General features: G+C 36.2%; 1 protein-coding gene across 2 annotated transcripts in view; it reads left to right on the forward strand.

The window, feature by feature from the left end:
* The first annotated feature begins 480 nt into the window (after positions 1 to 480).
* Positions 481 to 12,420, forward strand: part of LOC144976822 (putative inorganic phosphate cotransporter) — a 64,138-nt gene continuing 52,198 nt past the window's right edge. The window contains exon 1 of one of the 2 annotated variants that reach the window (XM_078921305.1): positions 481 to 565. The gene's annotated coding sequence lies outside the window, so the exon portion shown is untranslated. Of the gene's footprint in view, positions 566 to 2,703; positions 2,868 to 12,420 lie in introns of those variants that run through there. The other variant, XM_078921303.1, reaches the window with a different exon arrangement.

A 12,420-nucleotide genomic window follows, 5' to 3' on the forward strand; every position in this document is an offset into this window, starting at 1 on the left:
ATTTAAAGGTAATTTAAAAACTATAGTGTCATCTAAGCCATCATCTGCCGTCGAGCGAAACCTTGAACTGTTGCCTTGAGTCAAAACAAAACCGGATGGTCTTGTACTTGTACACATCAAAATGAAATTGTCATTGGTAGTCTATTCAGTGATGCCAGAACTCTGGTTGGAGCAAAAAATTCCGGGTTCCGGGCAACTTCCGTCAAATTCCGGTGAGGCAAATTCTTTCAAGGACACCCCCCCCCTTCCAACCACCACATCATCATCACTGCCACTAGAATTATAACCTTCATCACTACCACTACTACTGCAACCACCACCACATCATCATCATCACTACCACTACTACTACAACCAAACGTAACAAAACGTAAACACAATGCCAAATACCATTCCAATTCCTTTTTCTTGTGTGCGGAAATTCCTCTTTCGGCATTGAAATTCCTACGAGTGGTGTCTGAAACTCATGTGAGCCAAATTTAAAATTGGCGTCTCTGTCTATTTATCTTAATTCTTTAAAAAAGCTCACCTCTCAATCAACATCAACATCATCTTGCGAGAAATTGTAAGTTACCATATTTAACACCATCAATACAATTCTCCTTCTCATCTCCTCCTTTTCATCAACCTCCATCCCCTTCACCTCATCACCATCATCATCATCATCATCATCATCATCATCATCATCATCATCATCATCATCATCATCATCAGATACCCCCCTCCAAAATTCTAACCATTCATTTAATCACGGTATTAATCAAAGTTGCATCATTCATTTTTTCATCATCAAATTAATCGGCAATGACTGTATTAGTATTACCGTTATGAAGTGAAAATATTGAAATATCACTTGCCTCCTTACTTTCTCCGCCTCCTCCTCCTCCTCCCCCTCCCCTCCCCCCCCCCCCTCTTCTTCTTCCCATTTGATTTCTTTTTTTGTCCGGCATAACTAAATGACAGATAGAGGGGGAGATGAACTATAAAAGACCGCGAAGAGAGAGAGAGAGAGAGAGAGAGAGAGAGAGAGAGAGAGAGAGAGAGAGAGAGAGAGAGAGAGAGAAACGTACAATTACTAAACGATATATATATGGCACGCGGATGGCAAAAACAAAAACAAAGGCCTGAGTGACGTCATCTGCATACTATCTATATACGTCCATGGATACACACAGTTTCGTGTGTTGGTCCGTTATACTTCCGGAGGGCAATGTTATGAGCTTCTTAGCCAAGCGCATACTATCTATAGATAGTAAGCAGATGACGTCACTAAGGACTTTGTTATTGTTTTTGACATCCGCGTTTGTGAGTTGTTCTCACTAAACTGTATTAACCAGACTATAAAAGTTCATGGTTACACAGAGTTTGTGTGTTGGTCCGTTATACTTCCGGATGGCAATGTTGTGAACTCCTTGGCCAAGCGCATTTTATCTATCGATAGTATGCACTTGGCGAAGAAGCTCATAACATTGCCATCCGGAAGTATAACGGACCAACACACATAACTGTGTGTATCCATGAACGTTTATAGTCAGGTTAATACAGTTCAGTGAGCATTACTCATAAACGCGGATGGCAAAAAACAACAACAAAGACCTGAGTGACGTCATCTTCGAACTATCTATAGATCTCTCCCATTGAGACTAAACGGTTTGTGTAGCTTATTTTCATGTGCGTCGGTCATTGAAAATTCAGCGAAATGCGTACAAAAATAGTCCACACCATGAAAAGTCCTCACAACATTCTGAAATTTTCAACATAATGGGCATGATCTATATTACATTTCCATATGCTCGAGGTCATTGGTCACATTGCAAAGTGTGCTCAAAATGACCTACATAGTGAAAAGTGTTCACAGTTTGAGAAATGTATAACGTTACAATTGGTCATTTTGCTCAGCATGACTCATGGGTATGTTTACAACCTTCATAAACAAAGCAGCGTGTTTACATACAATGAGAAATGTCCAATCGTTGTACAGAAACAAATCATGTGATCGATGACTAGGTTGGACGAAAACATGAAAAAGATCGCTCCCATTAAATTATTGGTCTCTCTGATCAGCTTGACCCTTAGGGTTGTTCACAATTTTTATCAACAAAGCAGCGTGATTACGTTTTGTTAGTAAGATCTAAAAGATGAGCAGTAAGCATAATAATAAATGGTTTCGGCTGAACCAGCCGGCTTTTCTGTTTGTGAGCATTTATGACTAGATAAAGGTAGTATGCACTTGGCTAAGAAGCTCACAACACTGCCATCCGGAAATATAACGGACCAGCACAGAACTTTGTGTAACTTAAACGGCTGGTTACAGTCTGGTTAAGAAAGTTTAGTGAGCATTACTCATTAACGTGGATGGCAAAAAAAAAAAAAAAACACTCACAAAAAAAAAAAAAAAAAAAACAATAACAAAGACCTGAGTGACGTCAACTTTATTCTTTTTGTGTTGATGAAGTGACGCTGCACCTTTTAATTTCGTCTCTTTTAAAAAATTAGTGAATGATGTTGAGATTCTAGAGAGTCCGCCATTCTAATTCTAGTTTATCTGTATGTATTCAGCAAGCCATGGTAATAACACACAATTCCATTGAAATTGATGATTCGTTGCAGGAGAGGCTGAATATAGATCGCTCCCATTCACAGCTTTTGGAAAAGACATTATTTTGAAAATAAAAATAAATAAATGTCACGATTCCTTAGTATGACAACACCTCGTGGCAACACACAACTACCCCGAAGGAGGGCGTGTATTGCGTTTTGTAGTAGTAGTAGTAGTAGAAAAAGAGACAGTGGACATTCAGTGCTAAGAATAGACACCGGTCAGTTTGCCATCCGGACCATCGTGTTGGGAGGAAAGAAGCATTGAAGTATGATTTGATTTTGTGATATTAGTGATAATAAATGACATGTGCATGTTTATTCAATTAAAGAATCGGTTGGGGTGGGTGATACGATTTGTAGACCACTCGATTCGCAATCTAAGGCACATTTTAAAACTGACATGAATCTCAAAGGGGAAATGATCGTTTTTACCTACTTATTTCGGAAGGACTTCCTTAGTGTCACAGCGCGACCAAAGAGATTTTATTTTGTCATTATCTGGGTGAGACCCCCCGCCCTCTCCCCCCCCCCCCCTTAAAAAATTTTTTTTTCGGGGTGAGATCCTTTACTAAGCGAAAACCGACTCAGCAAATTGTTTTTGAAATTATAAAAATCACACCACTTATGAAAATGAAACTTATCTTAAATTAAATAGTGATATTTATTGGTCATTGCAACTAGATCTATCTGAAAGTCCATAATAGCTGAAAGATTAAGTAATATAATAAAAGTGCTGTGAAACTGCGGAAGTCCTCCCCTTATTGCTGTTTTTGTTTTCAGTACACCAAAGAGATTAGCATCTTGTCTAAACAATATATTCCATGAGGTAAAGGTGTAGTTAATTGTAATTTGCAATTATTTGGCGCTTATCCCGGGCACTTTCCGGAGTCCTTGGCTGGAAGGGATATAGTCAAATGTATAGTGTTAGTTTTTGGGAAGTGGTATTTTTTTCCCTTGTATATCAATCTGTTATGCATTGTTATTTTTTTTTATATAATGGTTTATACTCATTTTACTGTATTCCACTTGGTGGAATTCTTTGCTTTTATATGGATGAAAATTTAATGTGATATCAAACTAAGTGCTCGGAGAGTATGTTCTTGGAATTTACATCTGTTCCCTGTTTGAACTATTTCCCTTTAAGTTACTTTTTCTCGTGACTTTCAATCGCAAATCTACCTTTTTTTTCTTTTTTTTTAAATTGGCCCTGAACTGACCTAAATGGGACGCAAGCGCCGTGAAACCCTTGAAAACAAGCCCAAAAAAAAATAAAATAAAATAAACCAGCATGAAACAAAAAAAAAAATATTCAAAAACAAAACAAGGATGACGTGAGATAAACTAGTACACGTCCGTCAGGGACTATTATTATTAAAAAATTTGGAAACAAAGATGTCGAAATACATAATTCAGCTGCTATGCATCATATGGTACAGTATTCTGAATTAACAAAACACGTTTTAAAAATTTTGCCAGTAAACTGGTTCTACAAACAGGGATCGATTAAAATCATGCTCATCTTGGAAAAAAAATCCTCAATCCTGGGACTTCGCAGGTATCAGTTTTCAAAGTTTTGCCAAGAGAAGGGTGATTTTAATCGATCGATATTTGAAGGACGAGTTTTCTGACCAAAATTTAAAATGCGTGTTTTTTCTTCAGATTATACCTACCTACCCGGATACCTCTGTATAGAGCTTTTAGACTTGATGTAGTCTCCTTCGCTCCTCCTCATCTATTAATGATTGGACCAATTTTTATAATTGAACTTGTTTCCTAGGATGTTGCTTATCTCCAACTCTGCTTTGAATTTATTCAATTTTTTTTGCTGATACTGTGGTTTCTTGCAGTTTATTCCAGTTATTTACAATTCTAGATGAAAAAAAGTTCCTTCTTTCATTTGTTTTAAAACGTTCTTTTTCCAGTTTCTTGCTGTTTCCTCGTGTCTGAATGTTCTTGTTTGGTTTAAGAAATCCTGCCTCTACCCTGTCTATTCCCTTTACTATTTTATATGTTTGGATCATATCTCTTCTTCTCCTGTAATTTAAGGTCGGGAGATTTAATTCTTTCAATCTCTCACAGTAGGTTTTGTCTTTCAGTTTCAGATGTGTGGTAAGTTTTGTTGCTCTCCTTTGCACTCTTTCCAAACAGTCTTTGTCTCCCTCAAACTTCGGATACCATATATACAGTTGGCATATTCCAGCTTTGATCTAACCATAGTCTTGTATATGGTAGTCATGTGTTTTGTTTTCAGATTCTTGAAATTTCTTTTCACTATTCCGAATGTTTTACCAGCCTTAGATTGAACATCTTGAATTTGCTTCTTGAAGTTTAGCTTCCTGTCAATAAATACTCCTAGGTCTTTTTCCCCATTTGATTTCTGCAGGGGTTTTTCTTTCATTATATAGTTTGCTTCTCTGTTGTTTTTTCCTAGGTGAAGAACTGCCCATTTATCTACATTGAACTCCATCTGCCATATTTCGGACCATTCTTCAAGCTTTTTCAAATCTTGTTGTAAGATTTTTCTTTCCTCTTCTGTATTAGCTACTCCATAGAGCTTAGTATCATCGGCAAAGATTTTACATTTAGATGATAGATATGTCAGAATGAAAGATGAGGCATCAAATGCAAACATTGCCAAAATATATCACAACCGACGTGCACTTATTTGCAGGTCTGATAACCCAATTCATTATGGGCTTATTATTGTAATGGAAATCTAAAATAAATGACGCCAAATATTGTCCATTACAATAACGTTAAACTAGGCCCATAATTGCTTTAGGATGTCAGACCTTGCATATAGGTACACGTCGATCACTACCCATCATGAGGAATTGTACCACTTGTTTTCTGGTTGTAGATTTTATTTCTTTCTTTTAACAGTCAGTATAATCATTTTAATCACATATATCCATATCAGAGACCACGTCAAAGGAATTTGAATATTTGCTTTGACTTTAACCAATGTATTTTAAATTTTACCTTATTAATAATTCTTTTAAGATAAGTTTAGACATAAAAAAGCAAAACAAATCAAACAAACAAGCAAACAAAATAAAAAAAAAAAAACAACAAAAAAACCAAAAAAAAAAAACCCATAATAAACAGACCCCCCCCCCCCACCAAATAACAAATAAAAAAAGAATACAAAAATATGTTTTTTTAAAAAATATTCAAACTATGAGATTTCTCTGTCGGATGGTGTTTTGCCGTCACTATTCAACAATTAAAAACAAAATATGTTGTGTCGAACCAAAGAGAATGCATTTTTTTTTTTACAATTGACCAGTTTAATAGAAAATTATATTTTCCAACATGGTTTTGAGTATTTTATTACTGATAATATATAAGGGTAGGTGAATTTCTGTTGGAATAATATGCTAATTCTGGATAACGTTGTTTTTGTTCCTTGTTATGTATGGTTGTCAACATCTATCGTAACCCGAATGCAAGGGAACAAGTTGCTATAGTGTAGTTCATCCAAGCGAGTGACTGTGCAGTATTTGTTATAACTCGTGTCAATTGTATTTATATCCATCTTGGTATTTAACTAATCAATGCGGGTGTCGTATTATCAGTGATATTATTTGATACTCACAGCGTCAAAACGTCGATATTTTAGTTCACGGTCCAGTGCTTCCGAATGGCAGTGGTAGTAAGAGACTCAGTGAAGCATGAAGGTTTTTGCTCTGAGTTTCTCCTTAATTGTAATTACATATTATACAATAGATGAGTAAATTACAGAATTGCTTTTTTTTTACAGATGTATACAAAAAGTCTGACATTTTCACATATAAAATATTGAGTCAAAGGCTCCAGTAGTTTAATTACAAAACATCTTAGAAGTTGTGTACTTTACCGTATTAAAAAAAATTAAAGTAATTATTTCAAAAATTAATTGTCCGATTTAGATAAGCCCGACAAATATTTTTTGACATTTGTAGGATTAAAAGATAAGACTCCTGTCCAAAATACTCACCAAGTCTTATCTTTAACATTTATTGATTTTTCATAACATTAAATTTTCTTTGTTGGTGTCAAAAATAAAGAATTGTTCATCACATCATGGACATGTAACAAACATTCATAACTTGCCGGTTTTCATTTTTCGTGAACAGGAAAAGTAGTAACAAAATTATTATTGGTCCATAAAATGATCTTTGAATCACCACAGAATTTGAATAAAGTCATGTTAATTTGGATTGTCTGCGTAAAACTGCTGGCACTTGTATGAGGTGACTATCTAAAATAAAGTGAAGTTTTTCAATCTCATTTGCAATGCCGTGCACCCTTAACTGAAGTTGCGCTATAGATTGGTGACTGCTTTCAGTGCCTTGCTCTCCTAATAGTCCAAGGTCAAAGTTATAGTGTTGTATAAATGGTAGACAATGGTGTTGTAGTATGCGTTGCTTTGGAATGGTTGTCCTGGGAAACTGTCGTCTGTATTCTGTCGTGTATGTGTCTATTATTGCCTGGATAAATGGAATAGTGTTTTAGCCAATGTGTTTAGCATGTGAGATTGCACTGTATACCTGACTAAAAGACTCATTGACTAGATTGAAAGAAAGCTCTTTTGTGTGAGCGTGGTCGATAAGTGTGGGATCATGTGTGCAGGATTGTGTGATATTTACGACTGATTGTGTAAGATTTTTGTAAACTTTGGAGTTAAGATATTTGTGGCAGTGATTGCCTGTAAATGATCTGCTATGACAAGCCTGTGGTGTAATTCTATGGTGTTTAAGAACTGGATCTAAACTAGTGGCGGCAGCGCCTGACCTAAGTGTGAGTTCTTGGTATGGGATCACAGAAAGTGTATGTTTTGTGTTTTTTTATCATTTATCTAAATCTGATTGCATCTTCTTCTTTTTCACTGAAACTGAAAGCTAAGCCGGTTTTTTCAAATTCCAACTTTTCTTCTAATTGTTGCCCACGTTGCCAATTTCTCCCATACTTCTTTACCATCATCCCAAGCTGTGTTGCTGTGTCTTTATTCTGAGATTTAATCATGTCCATATTATGTGAAGCTACCTCCAACAATCTGTGTTGTTTTAAAACAATACCTAGTAAAATGTGGAGGTATGGAGGAGCAATGTTTTCTAATTCTACGTGTATCAAAGGAGTATCGAGTGCATTGTTGTATTTGGAAACTTCTTTTTTATACCCATCCCCATCTTGAATATAATGCGAGTGGTCTGAGTATAACATAGCCAGAGATCTGGGGTGGCTGATGGCCGCATCGGCCTTCAATATATGTCTGGGGATCAGGCACCACAAACACGGGTATGAACCTTGAGGACCAGAGAGGTCATAGAGTTTACAGAGAAACTCGTAGTCTCCATTTATAAAAAAGCCTCAATGATTTGTCTCTCCATGTGCGTGTTTAAAGGCAAGCAAGATCATGACCCAATCCACCCTCCAAAAATCGGACCATGTTTTCATGTACGTCTCTAACTGCAGCTATTGCAATCGCTATTGTGTTTTGTTTGGCATTTGGTTTGTCAATGTATACAACTTGTAGTGTAACTTTCATGGACTGTTTCCCATGGTCACCTCCAATTTTTACCCAAATTTCATCAGATGTAATGACGTTGTCATGCCAGGTCAGCATTTCTGTTTCTGCATATTGGTCTAACATATAATCTACAAATTTTGGAACTTCTTTAATTTTACCCTAAGGAACTAGGATTTCATTGTCATCTTGAATAAATGTTCTATTTTCAACTGTAATAAAATCTTTTGTTATCTCTCTAGAATAATTCCTAAGTGATGCTTCGTTTTCCAGTTGAATACCCATATCTTTCAATAATTTGGGATATTTTCTACCCTGTCGCCCTATCCTAACGTCTCTTTCATCACTAACGTCTGCTCTTTAGAAATTTTTATTTTGTTTCAAACATGCTTTTCTATAAATAGTCTGTCATCGTTCATGAGGAAATTGCCTGGATACATTTTATTATATTCATTGTGCTCACATCTCCGTCCTTTTCTTTTTGTATCACTGCATCAATAATCTTTCTCCAAATGGAGGTCTGGCTCTACTTTATTAGAGATTGTTTTAACTCAAACGGTCATCTTGCTATTTTATAGTGCAATCATTTCACTTGGTGGGTGATAGAATATCAAGAGTTTAACCCGATAAGCATTTATTTGCATCTAATAATAATAATAATAATAATAATAATAATAATAATAATAATAATAATAATAATAATAATAATAATAATAATAATATAATAATAATAATAATAATAATAATAATAATAATAATAATAGTAATAATAATAATAATAGTAATAATAATAATAATAATAATAATAATAATAATAATAATAATAATAATAATAATAATAATAATAATAATAATAATAATAATATATCTTTATTGTCCCCAAAACCCCGTGTGGTGTCCGGGGTCCCTCAACTGAGAGGGTCAAGAATAGCCCAACGCCAAGCCAGCGTGTCGTAAAAGGCGACTAAGCGGGTGGTTGGATGGGAGCATCACCCTTGAATCATATACCTATGATGTTCGCATGGGTGTACGATCCAATAGTGATGTCGTTTCTTCTTCTCTTTACTAGCCTATCCTGCTTCTTTGGTTTGTGATTGTATTTTTGACAGGGGATATTTTTTTTTCCGGTAAATCTTCTGCCTGTTTGTTCTTGGTTATTTATAATTTAGCTTATGATATCTTTAGGTTATGATTTTGATTTACATTTGTACTATTTTTGTTAGATTGCTTGTTTTTTTTGTTTCAGCGGTCTCTCATATAACCTCAATTGTGTTGGAAGAGACCTAAAGCAACAAACAAACAAAAAAAGGCGACTAATGGTGTGTGATTCCCCCATCTTTGAGTCACCTGGTCCTCCAGGTTGGGGGTTGGCAAAGGGTTAACACCTCTTTCCGTTAAACTCAAACCGTTACAGAAACGCATACAGACAAACCAAATCCTTTTTTTATCTTGAGCGACCGAAGAGTTTCTGGAATTACAGAATTTATGAAGGACAACAGACAAAGCCGAAAGGACTCTGCTGACCCGATGACGTCTTCGCCAAACAAGCAGCTTCGAATTGCGTCGTGGAACGTTCGCACCGTGTATGAAGCAGTAAAAAGCTCTCAAGTTGTGACTGAGATGAGAAGATACAGGCTGCATATACTTGGAGTAAGCGAAACCCACTGGACACAATACGGACAGAAACACCTCAAGTCTGGGGAGAAGATTTTATATTCAGGGAGAGGGGACGAGATTCATACACAGGGAGTAGGAATAATTCTAAGCATGTTTGCCCAGAAGTCACTGAGAGGATGGGAACAACGCGGAGAGAGGATCATCATGGCGCCCTTTACAACGCGGAGTAAGAAGATCAACATGAACATTGTACAGATCTATGCCCCAACAAATGATGCAACAGATGACGACAAAGATACATTTTATAGTCTGCTACAACAAGTCATTGACAAGTTGCCAAGGAAAGACATCAACATATTGATGGGAGATGCTAATGCAAAAGTGGGACAGGATAACGTAGGTTATGAAGGTATCATGGGACGTCATGGCATGGGAGAAATGAACGATAATGGTGAGAGATTTGCAAATTTCTGTGCATTCAACATTCACTTTCACCATTCCCCTATAACACCATTCACCATCTTCATCATACTCCATATTATATTATTCCTGTAACAAGCTATGAGAGGGAAAGCCTGTGGTCCTCTCTCTCTCTCTCTCTCTCTCTCTCTCTCTCTCTCTCTCTGTCTCTCTCTCTCTCTCCGTCTCTCTCTCTCTCTCCTTCCCCTCTCTCTCTCTCTTCTTCCCCTCTCTCTCTCTCTCTCTCTCCTTCCCCTCTCTCTCTCTATCTACGTATCTATCTCTCTCTCTCTCTCTCTCTCTCTCTGTTCTTTCACGCCTATGTCGGAAATAGTAACATCTTCATATTATATACATAACATGCAATTGTGTAACAGTAAAGTTACATAAAATGAGATAATGAGATTTGCACATCAAATTTCCTCCCTTTTCATTTCTAAGGGTAAGAATCTTATCCTTTCTCATCCCGCCCCCCCCCCCTCTCTCTCTCTCTCTCTCTCTATCTATCTATCTATCTATCTCTCCCTATCGCCCTTCATTCTTATCTATCTTCTCTGTATGTGAGGAATAACTATCGATGCTGTGAGTTTGTCCAAAATGCTCAAAACACCCGCCAGCAGGACACAACGCACCAATAGATAGTATGCAGATGACGTCACTCAGACCTTTGTTATTGTTTTTGCCATCCGCGTTTGTGAGTTGTTCTCAATAAACTGTATTAACCAGACTATAAAAGTTCATGGTTACACAGAGTTTGTGTGTTGGTCCGTTATACTTCCGGATGGCAATGTCGTGAACTCCTTGGCCAAGCGCATTCTATCTATACACAAAACCACATGCAGTACCGAACCCCAAGTCCAACCGCAAGAATTCAGTGAGAACCATTCATAACAAGCGGTCGGCCAACTACAAGGAGCCGAGTTACTTCAATTTTGTTTCTCCCATATGAAACTAAGCTACACATATTAATAATATTATAGATAGTATGCGCTTGGCTAATACAGTTTAGTGAGAACAACTCACAAACGCGGATGGCAAAAACAATAACAAAGGCCTAAGCGACGTCATCTTCGAACTATCTATACTCTAAATATATTTTGAGTCCAAATCATACTCTCATATGTCATACTACATGAGTGCGTGCACACACACACACCCACACACACACACCCATCAGGTATATTATATATATATATATATATATATATATATATATATATATATAGTATGCACTTGGCTAAGAAGTTCACAACATTGCCATCCGGAAGTAAAACTGGCCTACACACAAAACTGTTGAAGGTTTATAGTCTGGTTAATACAGTTTAGTGAGAAGTACTCATAAACGCGGATGGCAAAAAACAATAACAAAGACATGATTGACGTCATCTTCGAACTATCTATCTATCTATATAGATATATATATATATATATATATATATATATATATATATATATATATATATATATATATATATATATAATGCCAATAAAAAAAGTTACAGTACAGTTGCATATAATGAGATTTTCTCATGAAATTTACATTTTAGATTATTATTTGGGTGCGAAACACTATTTAATATTATCAACACATCAACAGAAACATACATACAAATTCATAAAGCTCCAGCTCACTTTCTATCTATCTATCTATCTATCTATTTATCTATCTATCTATCTATCTATCTATCTATCTATCTATCTATCTATCTATCTATCTATCTATCTATCTATCTATCTATTGATATTATAATATGTACGTCGGTTTTATCCCCTTCTTACCAACTGTAGGAAAATCGTTACAATCGTTACGATGCAAACAATCAACAACCATTTTCTTATCCAGATTTATTTTATAAATCACAAAATTTGAAGAAAAATCATTGTTAATGTTGTTTTGTACGGCGTGTTTTGGTCAACAAAATTATGTATTGTATAGCACGGTATGAATTATATTTTATGTGTTGGTTTGACATTTCAGTAAAATCCTGAAAAATGGTCGTTAACCCGTTATGGATAGAGCTAAGGAGTTTTTCTTGCATTTATGAAGAGTTCTTTGTGAGCGCTCACATTGCGACATCGGTAGAGGGGAGGGAAGAGGGGGGGGGGGGAAGAGGGGGGGGGGCGCTCTCCTCAATATTGACGAGCGATAACGGAGAAGCCAAATGATTACATCTTTATTTTTATCCTTTGACATCGGCTTTATAAGAGAAATGACATGACTCCAGGATATTCTT

Source organism: Berghia stephanieae, chromosome 7 (assembly GCF_034508935.2).
Source record: "Berghia stephanieae isolate SIO BIC M18660-M18661 chromosome 7, UCSD_Bste_1.3, whole genome shotgun sequence".
Classification (NCBI taxonomy): domain Eukaryota; kingdom Metazoa; phylum Mollusca; class Gastropoda; order Nudibranchia; family Aeolidiidae; genus Berghia; species Berghia stephanieae.